This window comes from Hylobates moloch, unplaced genomic scaffold, assembly GCF_009828535.3.
Source record: "Hylobates moloch isolate HMO894 unplaced genomic scaffold, HMol_V3 SCAFFOLD_8, whole genome shotgun sequence".
In the NCBI taxonomy this organism is placed as follows: domain Eukaryota; kingdom Metazoa; phylum Chordata; class Mammalia; order Primates; family Hylobatidae; genus Hylobates; species Hylobates moloch.
The window spans coordinates 10,031,959-10,045,124 of NW_026652283.1; the positions used below are offsets into that span (position 1 = coordinate 10,031,959).

The following is a 13,166-nucleotide window of genomic DNA, read 5'->3' on the forward strand; positions in this document are numbered from 1 at the left end:
CTACTGTAATGCTGTATTCTTCTTTATTCGGCAAAAGTCTAATTACAATGGTACGTGTAAGAATATATTGTTTCAGCCTAATTTTATATTCATTAATTTACTTAATATTTCTGCTTTTAAAATATTTTCATTAACCTGGAACCTAACATATGTAGGGAAAAAATAAAACCTAAATACACAGTAAGAGGAAAAAAGAATGTAACATTAACACTCATATTCCACACCTTCGTCAAAAAATAGAATTTGCCAGCAATCCATTCCTTCCCCACATATGCTTTCTTGTTGATATGATTTCCCTTTTGTTTCCTCCCTCCAAAGTATCCCAGTTATGATAATCACTTATATGTTTCACTTTACAGTTTTGCCACCAATGTAATAAATTATAAGAATTTATTTCAAATTATAAGAATTATAAAAACAAAATAATTTATAATTCTTTTTATAAGTTATAATTTTTTTATAAAATGTTATAATTTCTTTTATAAGGAGTTATAAGAATTTATAATTTCTTTTATAAGGAGTTATAAGAATTTATAATTTCTTTTATAAGCAATTATAAGAATTTATTTGCAAAAATATAAAAATATTCTTGCGAATTTCATGTTTGTGATGTTAATAATTACTATTATATCTGTATATATTGCTATCCATGTAAATCAAATTTATTAATTTTCCTTTTTATATATATTCTTTGTAAACATGTTCCTCTAGTTTGTTCATTTTGATTGCTGTATAGCATTCTATAAGTATGCCATAATTTATCTATTTTATTACTGATGGTCATTTGGGAGACTTCTCAACTGTAGCTATTAAAACTCAGCGATATGGCCGGGCGCGGTGGATCACGCCTGTAATCCCAGCACTTTGGGAGGCAGAGGCGGGTGGATCACAAGGTCAGGAGATTGAGACCATCCTGGCTAACACGATGAAACCCCGTCACTACTAAAAGTACAAAAAATTAGCAGGGCATGGTGGCAGGCACCTGTAGTCCCAGCTACTCTGGAGGCTGAGGCAGGAGAATGGCGTGAACCCGGGAGACAGAGCTTGCAGTGAGCCGAGATCGCGCCACTGCACTCCAGCCTGGGCGATAGAGCAAGACTCCGTCTAAAAAAAACAAAAACAAAAACAAAACTCAGCGATATATACTTGTATATGTATTCTGATATGAGTGCAAATCCTGGGTCTTAGGATGTGATCCTTCATCTTATTCAAATAATGTCACACTCAGACAAAGTAATTGCACTGATTTATAATCCTAGGAGCAGTGTATGGAAATTCCCACTGCTTCATATGCTTTCCAAAATTAATTGAATAATTTTTGTACTTTCATATTTATATAAAATATAATTAAACTTGGCCGGGCTCAGTGGCTCACACCTGTAATCCCAGTACTTTGGGAAGCCAAGGCGGGTGAATAATCTCAGGTAAGGAGTTTGAGGCCAGCCTAGCCAACATGATGAAACCCCATCTATACTAAAAATACAAAAATTAGCCAGGTGTGTTGATGCACACCTGTAAGTAATCCCAGCTATTCAGGAGGCTGAGGCAGGAGAATCGAGTGAAGCCGGAGGCGGAGGTTGCAGTGAGCTGAGATCACACCACTGCACTCCAACCTGGACCACAAAGTGAGCCTCTGTCCCAAAAATAAACAAAATAAAATATTATTAAACTTAACATTGTACAAACATTTTTCTATTATAATTCAGAAGGTATCTTTAGTTGAAAAATTGTATTACTCTTTTAATTCTATGACTATAATTTCATGCACATTTATTAGGCATTATCTATTTCATATATTTATTTGTTCATATTTCATTATTAATTTTTCTAATTTTTTCTTAAAGTTTCAAATACTTTTTTGTTATGAGCAAGTGTAATTATACTAGAGATATTTCCTTTGATGAATCATTATGTCAAATGACTTTGAGAAAATATGATTAGTTAATGGTATATTGTAGGGGAAATTTCATGATTGTTTAACCACTCCTAAAAGGAAACAAAGAAAAATATTAAAACATAAAAATAGTCTATAAGTTTAATAATAGCTGTCCATGGTAAAACACAAATTCTACCATTACCAGTATGGAAAACATGATGGGTAGTAAACATACCATGTCTGAATTCTTTTTAAGGCAGGCCTAATATCACTGGACAAGATTCCCTTTAAGGTCCTGACCTTAAATTCTATGTGCACCTGATTTCTGAATGTGCAGTAACACTCTTGTTCTTTTTAAAGTCTCTGACCAGTGTCAAACAGGAAAGCACCAGAGCATGCTAATGAATGAATTCAATGCTGTCTTTATGGAAAACATGATAATTTCTAAAACAGTTCAAATTAACTTCTGTTCAAACACTATGTCCTGGCTATAAGATGAAATTTTTCATACTGATGTTGAAGTGAAAAATGAGTTCTCATTTGCTAGCATGCAAATAAAGACATATTCTGTTTCATTGTTTTGCAGTATTTTTCCTTGTTTAACCTCTCCATAATTTGTGTTCAGCAATGTCAATTGTTAGAGAAATTTTTAAAACCAACACATAGATCATACATGGATATCTAAATTGTTGAAAGGAGCTTTGTTGTAACTAGAATCATGACTACTGTGGATTTATTTTTTAAATGTCAGATTTATGTAAACAGAATCCAAAGTCTTATCAAAAGAATCCAAGGTTTTCTTGGGAAGCACAAAAAGACCAATACTCTTTAAAATCTGCTTACTGCTAAATGTTTGTGTAAGTCTATTGTTAACAAGCTCATTAACACAAACACACACATGCATACACGCTCCTCATGGATGGGAGGAATTATTGTCCTGTAATTTCCAAAATGGAAAATCAATTTCAGGCAAGTCATCCAGGTTGAAAAATCTCTATTTTCCCACTCACCCTTTTCAGTCAATTTTCAATATTTATAAACTTATCTCTCATGCTTAAGCTTTGAATAAGTTATTCTCTTGAGTCTAGCTAATATTTAAATATGAATTGTTTAATTAAAATATTCAGCAATTTTTAAAATATTCCTTGGGCACTTAAAAAAAACATGTATTTTCCATTGAAGACTCTAGACATCCCTCAGTATGAATATTCGCTTTTATTTTTCTCTGTTTAATTTATTTTTGATTACTCTATTAAGAAGAATAGATGTTAGTATTAGTCTCCAATCTTGTATTTTATTTCTTTTTCAGGTTTTATAGTATAATTGTTTCTAAGAGATCTTTTATTTTATTTTATTTGAGATGGAGTCTTGCTCTCTCACCCAAGCTGGAGTGCAGTGGCACAATCATACCTTACCGTAGTCTTGAACTCCTGGACGCAAGTGATACTCTTGCCTTCCTGCCTCAGCTTGCCAAGTAACTGGAACTACAGGCATGCACCACCAAGCCTGCTAATTTTAAAATTTTTTGTGGAGACAGGGTTTCCCTATGTTGCCTAGTCTAGTCTCGAACTCCTGGGTTCAAGTGATTCTTCAACCTTGTCCTCTCAAAGTGCTGGAATTACAGTTTTGAGCATCAGTGCCTGGCCAAGAACTTCCATTTTTGAGTAGAACTTCCATTTTTGAGTTCAAGAAGGAAAGATATCCTTCTGCAACAACTACGGTAAGAGAAATAAAAGGCCAAAAATATTTTTAAATTCATCCGAGAGTACAAGCAATGACGACCAGACAAACTGAAATCCAGCACGAGAGCTTTTATAGATGAATAGTCAATTTATATATTCAGTGCAATCCCTATCAAATTCCAGCAGGCATTTTTTGGGGGGGGGGGGCTAAAATGCAAAACTAGTCCTAAAATATATCTGGAAATACCAAGTTACCAGACGACCAAAAGAAATTTTAAAAAATAACAAAGTTGGCTGGGTGCGGTGGCTCACGCCTGTAATCCCGGCACGCTGGGAGACCAAGGCAGATGGATCGCAACGTCAGGAGATCGAGACCATCCTGGCTAACACGGTGAAACCCTGTCTCTATTAAAAATACAAAAAGTTAGCCGGACGTGATGGTGGGTGCCTGTAGTCCCAGCTACTCTGGAGGCTGAGGCAGGAGAATGACGTGAATCCAGGAGGCGGAGCTTGCAGTAAGCCAGATCGTGCCACTGCACTCCAGCCTGAGTGACAGAGCAAGACTCCATCTCAGTGAAATAAAATAAAATAAAATAAAATAAAAACAAAGTTGCAGAATTACACTTTCTGACTTCAAAGTGCATTATAGTGGACAAAAAGAAGACAAAATATAACTGAGAGTCTAGAAATTAACCCTGACATTCATGGTCATTGAGTTCAAAAGACTACCATTGCAGTTGAATAGGAATTAATAATTTTTTCAACAACTGATATTGAGAAAATTGAATATCCACATGCATAAAGAAGAATTTATATCCCATTGCATACCATACCAAAAAAAACCCTCATATTTAATCATAGAGCGACATGTAAAAACTAGGATTAGTAACTGAGATAAAAACACATATTAATTGTACCAAATGCAAGTAATAAATGTTACGGGTGCTCCCTAGATTTTGTAGTGTTTTTGTTTGTTTGAGACACAGTCTCACTCTGTGGCCCAGGCTGGACTGGAGTGGTGCAATCTTGGCTCACTGCAGCCTCCAACTCTAGGCTCAAGAAATCTCCTGCCTTAGCCTCCTGAGTAACTGGTACTACAGGCTACAAGCACACACCACCCACCTGACAAATTCTTGTATTTTTGGTAGAAACAGAGTTTGGCTATGTCTCCCAGGCTGTCTTGAACTCCTGGGCTCAAGCGATCCACCTGCCTTGGTCTCCCAAAGTGCTCCATTAAAGGCTGAGCCGCCACCTCGACCCCGATAGTGGTACTTCTAAATTTAACTTTAACATTTGAAGGATAAATGTTATATGCGAATAAATAAATAACGTATATGAATAATCACCGTATGCCTCTCTATTGAACCATTTGCCTACATTGTCAGTAAGGACAATACATGAAATCACCAACCAAACAGGCATAATTGATCAGAGACTGAAGAATTGAGACCTTGGGCATTCTGATAGTTTCAGTTTAGGGACAAGAGGAAGAACTAGCAAAGGAGACTGAGAAGTGGTGCCCAGTGAACAAGGATAAAATCAGGAGAGGGCAGCATTCTGGGATGCAAATAAACTATGTTCAATGCTGCTGATAGGTCATGCAACATGAAGATTAAGCATTGGCAACACAGACTCGCTGGTGATCTTACAAACGTCAGAATCAATGAAATGATGACAGCAATAGCCTCATTGGAATGGGTTCATGAGCCAATAGTCAAAGAGGCTTCTTACTTTGATAACATACTTATCAATCAAGAGGAAAACAGAGCTAAAAAGCCGATTCCTTAGGTCAGCCTTTGACATGGAAAATCAAAGACCCTTAGCCAGTTCTTAGGACTGAACCAATTCAGAGAAGCAGATTTCAATGACTGAAGGAAAGCTTAAGTCCTCCTGATGAAGGAGGTTGAAACTTCACAAGAGTATTCAGGATATATTCATATGCTGCTTTCTCAAAGACCTCTAGCCATTTACTAGATATCAGTACCAAGAAGAAAAGACACATATCCATACTACCTGAGAGTTTTAGGTATGTGGACTTAACTAACACTAATACCTGGGTACCCAAAAAGATACTGTGGCCCACTGGATGGAGTGAAAGATTATTTAATTTTTGTTTTTAGTGTTATTTTGTTTGATTTGGGTTTCTTTAAAGGCACAGTCTCACCCTGTCACCCAGGCTGTAGTATAGTGGCAGGATCATAGCTCATTGCAGCCTTGAATTCCTGGGTTTATAACAGAGTGCCCCCATTATTTTCTAAGAAAAAGGGAATGAGTTACTATTTTTTAAATCTATTTATTTATTTATTTTGAGACCGAGTTATGAGACTGGCTAATTTTTGTATTTTTGGTAGAGAAGGGGTTTTGCTATGTTGCCCAGGCTGGCCTCACTATTATTTTTCATAATGTTCTTTTCTTCTACTCTCCCCTTTCCTTCTGCTCTCATTTCCTGCTTAGCCCTTCAGAAATGCAAATATCACCTTTTACCTTCCCCTCACCAGACATTCCCTGCAAGGCAAGTTCATCTAACTATGTGCTCTAGGACTGTTCTGTCCTGGAGAGTTGACAGTCAGTTTGCAGACCAAAGCATACCCACCATGAATTTTTACTTCCAGGGAGTGGCCTTGAAACTTTCACGCTCTGGGGTTGCCTCAGGACTTTCATCCACCAGGAGGGTATATCGAAAGCATACCCACTTGGCCACTTTTACAACTTATTTCTGCTCAGGAAGGCACCAGTTCAACTGTCTGGTAGATAAGGCACCAGCTTGCAGGAGGACCCTCTGCCATTGGCTCAATTCCCCCATTGTGTTATAAAAGTGCCTATTTTCTGTTCCAAATGTGAAGTGGTACATTTAAAGGCAGGACTCTTTCTGCCCCTTCCCCAACCCAGCTTTGGAATAAATTCACTATTTTTATACCAGACCTCACTCCTGTTAATAGGACTCTGCTTGTGGCCACCAACTAACCCACATTTTGGTTACAGGTTCAAGGGATTATCCTTCCTTAGCATCCTGGGTAACTGGAACTAAAGGTGAGTACCACCATGTCAAACTAAAGTTTATTTTGGTTTTTCTTTTCTTTTATTTTCTTTCTTTCTTTTTTGTTCTTTTTCTTTCTTTCTTTTTTTTTTTTAAATAGAGACAGGATCTTGCTATGTTGCCCAGGGTGGTCTCAAACTCCTGGACTCAAGGGAGCTTCTCACTTCGGCCTCCTACAATGCTAGGGCTACAGACAGAAGCCAGCACTCCTAGCGTGGAGTGAAACTTTCTGAAAGTCAGATGCTACCTAGAGCTTTGGCTCATGTCCATCCCAATGTGGATCTAATGAGTTTGTCGTTATTACCCACCCCTTCCTGAATGTGTAATTGAAATGGACTCAAATGGCAGCTAGCAGAGCTCTCAGGTTCTTCCTGACCTGTAGAGTAAGAAACATTATTATAGCAGGGCCAAGGGGAAGCCTCTGAAATTCTCCCCTACTGGCAACAATGAATAAAAAGTAATAACTGCATTCTCCAAGGAACAGAATTGGTCATTGCCATGAAAAAACACTTGAAAGTTACAGGGGAGAGTAGTCCTTTCAATATCACTATTCAGTTATCCTGTCTGGCCTCTAACAAAACCAAATGGATTACAAAATAAGTGCAGATTACCACCAACTTAAATGTGCTTCCTCAGATTCCCTTGACTGTCTCCTATTCTGTTAGTCAGCACACTGGCTGATCCAGATCATCCTTCTATCTGGGACTTGAATGGAACACCAGACTGTGGGCATGAGGTCTTGTGACCAAAAAGCAGGTTTGGTGCTCACTGCATGTAGAGTCTAATTTAAAAGAGTGAGTTTGAAACAAACAAACAAACAAAAGGCAATTTGTCCCAAAGCTAGCTTAGGGGAAGGAACACAAAGCATCATGACTTTAAATGTGCTGCTTCAAATTTGGAGGAGAAAGCAAACATTTTTATATAGTTGGGGAGAAAATCAGCAAGGACAGGAGAAACCCTGCTACTAGGAAGTTGAGTTGGTGCCTTCCTGGAAAGAAGTAAGTTGTAGAAGTGGCCAAGTAGGCATGCTTCCAACATATCCTCCTAGTGGGTGGAGTTCCAAGGTGACCCATTGGAGGTGAGAGTTCCATGGGGGCATGCTTTTGTCAAAGGTGTTCAAACCAGAGCGACTCAGTCTTGGATAGGGGCTGGGTAAAACGAGGCTGAAACTCGCTGTGCTACATTCCAAGGAGGTTAGGCATTCTTCATCACAGGATGAGATAGGAGGTCTGCACAAGATATAGGTCACAAAGATCCTAGTGATAAAACAGGATGCAATAAAGAAGTCAGCCAAAACCAAGATGGCAACAAAAGTGACCTCTGGTTGTCCTCCCTGATCATTATACACTAATCATAATGCTTTAACATGCTGAAAGAGATTCCCACCAGTGCCATAACAGTTTATAAATGCCATAACAACATCCGGAAGCTACTCTATATGGTCTATAAGGAAAAGAAAACTTCCATCCTGTAAATTCATAAATAAGTCACCCCATGTTTCGCATATGATCAAGAAATAACCATAAAAATAGCCAATCAGCAGCTCCGGGGGCTGCTCTGCGTGTGGAGGAGCCATTCTTTCATTCCTCTGCTTTCTTAATAAACTTGCTTTCACTTTACTCTATGGACTCATACTAAATTCTTTCTTGCTCAAAATCCAAGAAGTCTCTCTTGGGGTCTGAATCCAGACAACTTTTTGGTAACACTTCAGTCTACAAATCGACTGTCAACTCTCAAGGGAGAGATCCCTCTTGGAGCACATAGTGAGATGAACTTGCCCTGTAGGGAGTGTCTGGTGAGGGGGAGATGAACAGTGATATTTGCAGTCCTAAAGGGTTAAGTAGAAAACAAGGAACACAGGGAAAGCATAGAGGAGAAGAGAAAAGAGAAGAATAAAAAATAATTACACTATATTTTAGAAAAATGGGGGTACTTGTGTTCCCAGACCAAATAAAAGGCTGGGCTGCTTATTCTTGAGGCCCAACAACAAGATGCAGATAAACTGGGAGAGAAAGGAGTTTTTATTTCTGTAACCAGTTACAGGGAGAAGGCCTGGAAATTATCGCCAGACCAACTCAAAATTACAAAGTTTTTCCAGAGCTTATGTACCTCCTAAGCTATAAATCTATGTGTAACTGTGCATTCATGTAAAGATGTATTGATTAACTTCTTTTAATCTATAACTAACATCTGAGTCTTGAAGACCTTCCTCTGGAGCCTCCATAAATTTACTTAATCTAAATGGGTCCAGGTACTGGGGTGATTACCCTTGTCTCCTGCTAAATCATGGAGGTTTGGGGAGTTCCTTCAGACCCCCAATAAACTTGTTTACATTCCAGCCCTTGTGTGAGGGCACTGGCCCTATCAGCTTTTAATATGTAACTTAACCAGCTGGGCGCAGTGGCTCACACCTGTAATCCCAGCACTTTGGGAGGCTGAGGCGGGCAGATCATGAGGTCAGGAGATCGAGATCATCCTGGCTAACACGGTGAAACCCGTCTCTAATAAAAATACAAAAAATTAGCCGGGCGTGGTGGCGGTGCCTGTAGTCACAGCTACTCGGAGAGGCTGAGGCAGGAGAATGGCGTGAACCCGGGAGTAGGAGCTTGCAGTGAGCCGAGATTGCACCAGCCTGGGCGACAGAGCGAGACTCCATCTCAAAAAAAAAAAAGAAAAAGAAAAAGAAAAAAGAAAAACCTCAACAATTTTATAACTATTCCTTGGGCATTTAAAAAAAAACATGTTTTCCATAGAAGAATTTACACTTCTCTGTGTATGAATATTCACTTTTACTTTTCTCTATTTGTTTTTGATTACTTATTGATTTATGATGAATAGATGTTAAAATCAGTCTCCAATCCTGGATTTTGTTTCTTTTCAGTTTTTATAGCATAACTGTTTCTAAGAGGGGATCTTGGAGTCAGACTGCCAGGACAGGAAACCAGATTCCTTGTTTGGTATACCTATGCTCTGAGACTCCATTTTCCAACTACTCCTGCCTCAGTATAATCACCTATAAAAAGTGGGCACGGTGGCTCATGGCTGTAATCCCAGCACTTTGGGAGGCCAAGGCAGGTGGATCACCTGAGGTCAGGAGTTCAAATCCAGCATGGCCAACATGGTGAAACCCTGTCTCCACTAAAAATATAAAAATTAGCCAGGTGGTAGTGGCACGCACGTATAATCCCAGCCACTCAGTGACTGCAACAGGAGAATCATTTGAACCCAGAAGGCGGAGGTTATAGTTAGTAGAGATCACGCCATTGCACTCTAGCCTGAGAGACAGAGCGAGACTCCGTCTCAAAATAACAACAACAAAAAGGAGATGATAATAAAACACTCTTTGGTTAGTTTTGTTAGGAGTTAATATACTATTTGTGTAACTACTTTCAATTTTACCTGTTTGCTATAGGCAGGAACCAGAGATTGCTAATTATTGATTTGATCCTGTTTTTCTTGATATTTGACACCAGTGAGAACTTGCACTTTTTTTTTTCTTCTGAGACAGCATCTCCCTCTGTTACCCAAGCTGGAGTACAGTGGCACGATCATAGCCCACTGCAGCCTGGAACTCCTGGGCTCAAGCAATCCTCCTGCCTCAGCTTCTCAAGTGTTTGGAACTATAGGCATGTACCACCATGCCAGCTAATTTTTTAAATTTTTTGTAGAGACGGAGTTTCCATATGCTGCACAGGGAACTCCTGCTCTCAAGGGATCTTCCCACCTTGGCCTCCCAAAGTACTAGGACTACAGGCATGAGCCATCACATCCAGCCTGCAGTGGGAGTTTTGAAGGTCAGATGCTGCCTAGAGCTTTGGCTCATGTCCATCCTGAGGTGGATCTAATCAGTTTGTAGTTATTACCTCTCCCTGAATGTGTAATTGAAATGGATACGTATGGCAGCTGGCAGGACTCTCACATTCTTCGTGAACTGTAGAGTAAGGAACATTATTTTAGCAGGACCAAGGGAAAGCCTCTGAAATTCTCCTCTACTGGCAACAAAATATATAAAATATAATAACTGCATTCCCTAAGGAATGGAATTGGTCACTGCCATGACAAAACACTTGCAAGTTACAGGGGATGGTAGTCCTTTCTATAACCCGATTCACTTAACCTATCTGGCCTCTACCAAAACCAGATGGGTTATAGAATGTATGCAGACTACCATAAACTTAAGTCAACACTCACAAATGCTTTCCAGGATGTGCTGTCTTCACTGAGCAGAGCAGAGCTTCTGGTACTTTTTACAGGGCTCGTGATTTGGTGAATGGTTCTTAATCTACACCCATTATGAGGGAAAATCAAAACAATTTAAAACAATTTGCCTTGTAAGAATAATAGCACTGCTTCACTGTTGTATGTCAGGGCTATGTCACTTCTGTTCTCGGTTTAATTTACATTTTTTAAAACATCCTGCCAGTTAAATATATTGATGATATCACAGACCGGGCCCTGTGGCATATGACTGTAATCCCAGCACTTTAGGAGGCCGACACAGACAGATCACTTGAGCCCAGGAGTTTGAAACCAGCCTGGGTAAACATGGTGACATCCCAGCCCTAGAAAAAATACAAAAATTAGCCAGGCGTGGTGGTGTCCCCCTGCAGTGCCAGTTGCTAGCAATGCCGAAGTGGGAGAATCACTTGTGCCCAGAAGGTTGAGGCGGCAATGAGCTGTGATCCTGCCACTGCATTCCAGCCTCAGGGAAAGAATGAGACCCTGTCTCAAAATAATACCAATAATAATAATAATATATTAGTTGATACAATAATCAGGAAGTGGCAAGTTTCTTAAGTATAGTAAAATACTATAATATTGAGTGGAAGTAAAATACCAGAAGAAAAGACATAAATCAGAGAAGATTCAGGGACTGACAACACAGGTGATGTTTTAAAGTGTTCAATGTCCCTAGTCCACATGCTGAGACAATCTTTTTTAAAGTAAACGGCATGTTACTCTCTCCATGTATTTCCTATCACTACAAAAGAGACACTATGTCTTGGGGGCCTATTGGGATTTTGGAGACAACATATTCCACATTTGAGAATATTGCTCTGACTCACAAATGAAGTTTCTAAAGGCTACTGGTCTCAAGTGGAATCCAGAACAAAAGAGGGCTCTACAGAAGATATAGGCTCTGGTCCAAGCTGCTCTGGCCACTGTGCCAGATGATCCAACAGAATTCAAAGCTGCTAGAGGCATACATACTGGACATTATAGGACTCTGTGCACATCTCTGACAAGCCTGTAGGAGACGGGAGAGCAAATCCCTATGGAATTAGTGCAAGACCATTCCCTCTTCAGCAGAGGAGTATTCTCTGTCTGAAAAACAAAACAGCAAGTGCAGAACATTAATCCAAGCATAGAGTCCCTCTAAGCACAAGCCCCTATAAGCACAAAACCCTGTACAACTGTGCAAGTCATATGCTCATAAAGCCAGCCATGACTGGAGGGCATGAGCACATCTCAGTGGCTAAGGGATTGGACTGCATTGGACACAGACATGTGCTTCCTCAGATTCCCTTCACTATCTCCTATTCCCCTGGTCAGCACCTTGCTTGATCCAGATCATCCTTCCATTTGGGACTGGAATGGAACACCACATTGTGGGCATGAGGTCTGACTTCCATAACCTCCACCAAGGGACTGGATGATGTAAGAGAGAACAACAGAGATGGTAGTTCTAACTCAGGGAAACCCTGGCCAAGGGGAAATAGAAGACTAATGACGGCTGAGCGGATACATTTTCCCTTCTCTCTCTCTTCCATGGACTAATGCTAGCTGTGGTTTCCTTTGTAGCCTTTCTGGAAAAGTGCTAGGAGTCAAAGATGCACGCATCTGATGACCACCATGCTGTCCCTCTCACCTCACTGTGAAGTGGCTGCCAGCAGAGTCATACCAGACATCACCACACATTGTTTCACATCTGTTCTTGTCTCAATTTCCACATGTCCCTTCCATTTTTGTCTTGAAATTGCCTTCCATATAAATGTCATCACTTTAATATCAGATATTACATTAAAAACATTTTAGTAAAGTAGCTGGTTACTAACTCAATTTTTTGAAATGAGATGCCATTTTTATATGATAAGCAACTAGAAAATATCATAATACAAATATATAATTCACAATAGAAAAAAATACATAAGCACATAGATGAAAGTCTTTTATATGCTTTTTTAAAATATTGTAATAGTGGCATCTAAGGTTGATGTTCTACCTTGTCTCCAATTCAGACACCTGATACAGCTGCATCAGACTATATTGTTGTGATATTTCCCCTAAAATTGTGGAGTAGCCAAACTTTTCCTCCAAGGAAGGATTCTGCTTGGATAAGCCTGTAACCTTAAACTGAGACCAGAACAGGGGGATTCATGCAACTGCAGATTTTGTGATGAGTTTCCTTTTCATTGGTTTACCACATCAGCTTATCCATTTTATCCACCCATTTATTTGTTCATTAAAATATCATTTTTGACCATCTATTCTTTGTGCTGGGTTCTAGGTCCTGGGAGTCAACAGAAAGCCAGACAGAGATGATCTCTTTTTTTATGGTTCTTACATTGTA

General features: G+C 39.3%; 1 protein-coding gene across 1 annotated transcript in view; it reads right to left on the reverse strand.

The window, feature by feature from the left end:
* Positions 1-13,166, reverse strand: part of LOC116472686 (salivary acidic proline-rich phosphoprotein 1/2) — a 113,297-nt gene that overhangs the window by 69,323 nt on the left and 30,808 nt on the right. The gene's annotated exons all lie outside the window — the stretch shown is intronic.